Genomic DNA, 5,193 nt, shown 5'->3' on the forward strand with positions numbered 1-5,193 from the left:
CGCCCCCTAATGGCGTTGCGTGCGGGAAGCCAAAGGGCCGGGCGGCCGGAGCAACTCAGTCGGGCGCAGCCAGGCTGCACCGTCAGGCAGGCTCCACCGCAGCCGGGAAGCCCCATCCACGCCCCCCGAGGCTCCGCCCCGAAACCCCGAGGCCCCGCCCAGAGCCCTCTTCTACGTCCTGCCTCCGCCTGCAGTTTGGGATCAGCCCAGTGACCACCCTAGCCCCTGTCTTCCTCTGCGTCCTTGGACTTAGTGTCCCCACCGCTGTTTTTCTTGTCCTTTTCATGGACATGTATGGGGTCCCGACCATGTGCCAGGTCTAAGGGGTATGGCGGCCTACCAAGACGTGGGAGATTACTAAATAGAGGAGAAAACAGACACAACCCAAGGAAACAGGCAGTAGACAAAATCATGACAAGTTATGTTAATAAGTGTTGGGTGGTGCAAGTTAAGAGGAACTAGGTGGAGAATAAGGGGAGGGGGCCTCTGCTTCAGATGCAGTGGCCAAGGAATACCTGGACACTGGGCCTGTGGCTGAGAACCTCCTAGCCTTGCCTTCCGTTGGGGAAGCTGTAATAAGACCTGTAATAAGATCTACTATTATGCCTGGTGGGCAGAGTGAGTAAGGGCAGCCAGGCCTGAAGGGTCAACATGCGCAGCCAGATGGGGAGAAGGGCAGAGCTGACTTCAGCAGAAAAAAAAACAGTGAAAAAGCTCTGAGGCCTAAAGGAGCTGGCCCTACTTGAGTCTGGGCGCTGGTATTGTTCTCATGTCACCAGGAAGGAAGCCAAGGCTGCAGAGGGTGAGGAATTACGCAAAAGACTCAGAACTAATTGGTCTCCAAGCATAGACTTCCAAATCCCATCTGTTCCTGCTAACCAGATCTCTGTCCCCTTCCTGGTGGGACCCAGTATATGACGTTGGTTTTGCCATTTCCCCTTCTCCAGTAGGATAACCACTGAGAAACTCAACTGTATTTCATGTCATGTGTGTGAGCTGCCTCTGAGGTTTAACTTCTATCATATGATCATCACAGTCATATCTGACCCTTGAGTTTTCTCTGAAAACGCAAACTGATAGGTTAAATAAATTACATCTGCTTCATCAACATAACTGAGTACGGCATTATCATATTCAAAAAGACTAGGTGAGTATACAGGAAAATGAGTGAAAAAATAAGAAATGCACAAAATGGTATACATGGTATAATCCTAATTTTATTTTTAAAAACATAAGTATGCATAGACAAAAATTTCAAGGAAATATACCAAATCACTGATCATAGTTCTCTAGGTAGCAGGACGGGTACGTTAGTGACTTACTACTTCTTAATGTTCTTCTGAATTTTCTATGTTTTCTAGAATTAATATTGAATTTATAATTAGAAAACTTTTAGTTCTATTTTTTACAAAAGAAAGACAATACCGAAATTATCCAACACGCAGATCTCCAGAATTTGTTGCCACTGAAAATTACAGATTTGCCCCTGGCTTACTGGTGTCCTTTGAAGAGTCATTTCCCTCTCAGGGCTTCTAGTTCCTCAACTAGAAACAGAAGAATTAACTTTGTCAGTGGTTTTCACAGAACTATTTCTACATATCTCTCAAAGTTTTCGTTGCTATTATAAATTATATTTTCAAATTTATAATGTATTGATGGTTATCGAAATGTGATGTTTTTATATAATAATCTTGTATTTCACAAACTTCAACTCTTTTTTGGTTCTAAGTTTATAGGCTCTCCTGAATTTTCTGTGTAAATAATCGTAGAGTCTGCAAGTAATGGTATCTTCCTATCTAATCTTTATTTTCTTTTGCTTGTTTTACTAAACTAACCAAAATCTCCAGCACAATGTTGAATTGCAGTGATGACAGTGGACATTTTTATCTTATTCTTGACTGTTTCTAATATTTCAGCACTGAATATGGTGTTTGTTGTAGATTTTTGATAGATACCCTTTATCAGAGTAAGGAAGCACTATAGTGCTTTATTATGAGTAGGTGTTGAATTTTATCAAATGTGAGATTTTTAACCCCAATCTAACCAATTACAATCATGGATTTTATTATATTAAACCATCCATGCATTCTTAGAATAAATTTACTTTAGTGATGTATTATTTTTTCAATATACTGCTGGATGTTGTTTGCTAATATTTTATTTAGAGTTTTTTCCATCCATATTTATGTCTACTATTTTCCGCTCTTAGTCTCTCCTTATCTGGTTTTGCTATCAGAGTTACATAAGCCTCATAAAATAAATTAAGGAATAGGAGTCTATTCACTAGAGCAGCTTCTGTAAGACTGGGATTTTCTGTAGTTTGGATTTCCTGTAGGATTCTCCTATGTACCATCTTGGTTTGGAGTTCTTGGAGGAGTGTTTACACCGACGCTCAACCTATAATATTCAATCCGGACTCAGGGCCCATCTTCTCCACCCCAATAGCTCTTGTGGTGCCACCAGGAATCTTCTTGTTGAATCCAAAAGACCCTCCTCAGATCTCCTCCTCTCGGGCTTTCTTGTAGTGATTCATTGACCACACCCTCTATGAGACTGTCTCTTTCCATGCCGTTTTAGTTTTCCTCCTTCCTCTACAGTGCCTCCTCTCAGACGCATGGAGATGCTCCTCCTCTTGCTTTACCCACCCCTATGCCCAGGCTTCTGGCCAAGGCCATCATTTCCTCTCTGTCTCCCCGTCTCTGTGGACTAGCTCAGCCACATCCATGGATTCCGTTATTGTCTCTAAGCCAAAGAGTCCAAAACCTCCAGGCCAGGCCTCTCTCCTCAACTCCAGACCTACAGACGCTGCATATTCTACAGCTCCTACTATGTGCCAGGCATTATACTAACTGCTTTTACCTTTTGGGTCAGCTCTCTCTTGCCGCATAATAAATTATCCCAAAACTTAAGGGCTTGAAACGACAAACATTTCTTATCTCACAGTTTCTATGGGTCAAGAATTTGGAAGCAGATTTGGTAGGTGGCAGATCTTGCAGTCTAGATGTCAGCTGGGGCTGCAGTCAGCCTAAAGGCTTGGCCAGAGCTAGAGAATTCTCTTCCAAGCTCACCCATGTATTTTTTTTTTTTTTTTTTGCAGGTGTAGTAGTTCCTCTTCACATCAGCTTCTCCTGACAACATGGCAGATGTCATCCCCCAGAGCGAGTGATCTAAGAGAGAACAAGACAAAGCCACAATGTCTTTTATAAACCAGCCTTGAAAGTGACATACCAATAGTCTCTTGGTCTCACAGACCAGCCCTATTATAGTTTGGAAGGTACCACACAAGGCCACAAATACTAGGAGGTGGAGATCACTGGGGTTATCTTGGAGGTTGCCCACCGCACCCTCACAACAATGCTGAGTGCAGATTACCCACATTATCTCTTGGTATAGATCAGAAAACTAAGGTAAGTAGAGGTGAAGTCATTGCTCAAGGCCACACAGCCAAGTGTGAGAAGAGAGATTTGAACATATCCTGCCTGGATCTCCGCAATTTTCTCCTCCTTCACACTCCATCCTCTGATGGTTCACCACAAGCCTCCTCACCTTCAACATGTGCAAACCTGAACTCTCTCGCCTCACCACCCCCAAAACTCCCAAGTCCCCAGCTCAGCTCAGCAAATGGTGCCACCATCCTCCCATCTGTCCACACCAGAAGCTTTGAGTCATGCCTGCTCCTACCGCCCCCTCACTTCCCAGTGCCAGATACCTCAGCCCTGCCAAGTCTTCCTCTTCAGTGCAGCCTAGATCCATCTCTTCTTCTCTCTCCATCTCTATCACCATCATGCCAGACCAAGCCACCAACTTTTCCATCCTGGACATCTGCAGTAGCCCCTCACTGGTCTCCCTCATTCTCTCTGCTTCAATACTACCCATCTGCCGTCCTCTCTCCAGCATGAGTCGCCTGTAATAACACAAAGCTGGTGTGTCACCCTGCCTGCTTTAAACTCCTTCAATGGCTCCCATTGCCTTCAGGATCTGGCCGAAATTCCCTCTGGTGTTTTCTGGCCCCTGCCCACTTGTCCAACCTCCTCCTCTGCCCCTCTTCTCTTTCTTGGGGTCCCAGCCCCTCTGGCCACATTTCAGTATCTGAGACCCACTGTGAATTTTTTCACTTCAAGATCTCTGTTATGCTGTTCCCTTGGCTTAGAACACCTGGCCCTTGGTGTGCATATTGTTACCTCCTCGGAGAGGTCTTTCCTGACCTCCCAGCCGGGCCGATGTCCCCCAGCTATAATTTGCACAGTGCCTGTCTTCCTCTCTCTTCGCCTCACTGCTTTTCAGCTACGAGCAGCCTGAGAGCAGAAATTCTATCTGGCTCACAACAGCACCCTAGGACTTCACAATAGGCCTGGCACTTAGCACGCGTGCAGCAACTATGCGACTGGTGTGTTCTCTCCATTCCCTCCATTCCCCCTTGCACCCCACACTCCAGCCACTGGACAATGTTAATGAAGCATGGGATTCCGCACCTCCAGGTCTTTGCACATGCTATTCCTTAGCCCCTCTCCCATCCTCCCATTTACTCAACTAAATCCTTTATATTTATCAGGAACTAGGGTTACCAGGTTTAGCAAGTGAAAATACAGGATGCTCAGTTAAATTTGAATTTCAGATAAACGAATAATTTTTTTTAATTATGTCATAAGTATGTCATAAGTATGTCATAAATATTGCATTAAATACAAGCGTCCTGTATTTTCTCTGGCAACTCCAGCAAGATCCAGCACCAGTTCCCCCCTCCTTTAGGAGATCTCTTGGCCTCTACCCCTACCCACTGAGGTCTGCTCACTCCCCATCCCCAGGCTCCCAAACCACACTCCCGCTTGCCCCGAGTAAGCATGAACGCTCATTGCATTTTGAAATTGTTCATTACTAACTAGAATGTGACCTTGACAGAGGAGATTGTGTCTCAAGTCTTCATTTAGAGTGTCTCTTTTCATCTGGGACAATCCTGGCTAGAGGAAATGGTTAATAGGATTTACTGAGTGGAAAAATAAAAGAGCACAGAAAAGAAAAAAAATAAACAAGATGAAAAAAGGAACCAGAAAATGGGGTGAATTTCTTGGGTGATTACCCGCAATGGTAATCATCCCTTCCCACACAACCTCTATACCCTGCCTTGCCTCTGCTACTTAGACATCTCCCTTTACCCCCCAGTTTCAGCAAGTCTTATGATTGGTGGAGCAGGAA

This window comes from Pteropus alecto, unplaced genomic scaffold (genome assembly GCF_000325575.1).
Source record: "Pteropus alecto unplaced genomic scaffold, ASM32557v1 scaffold75, whole genome shotgun sequence".
NCBI classification, from domain to species: Eukaryota; Metazoa; Chordata; class Mammalia; order Chiroptera; family Pteropodidae; genus Pteropus; species Pteropus alecto.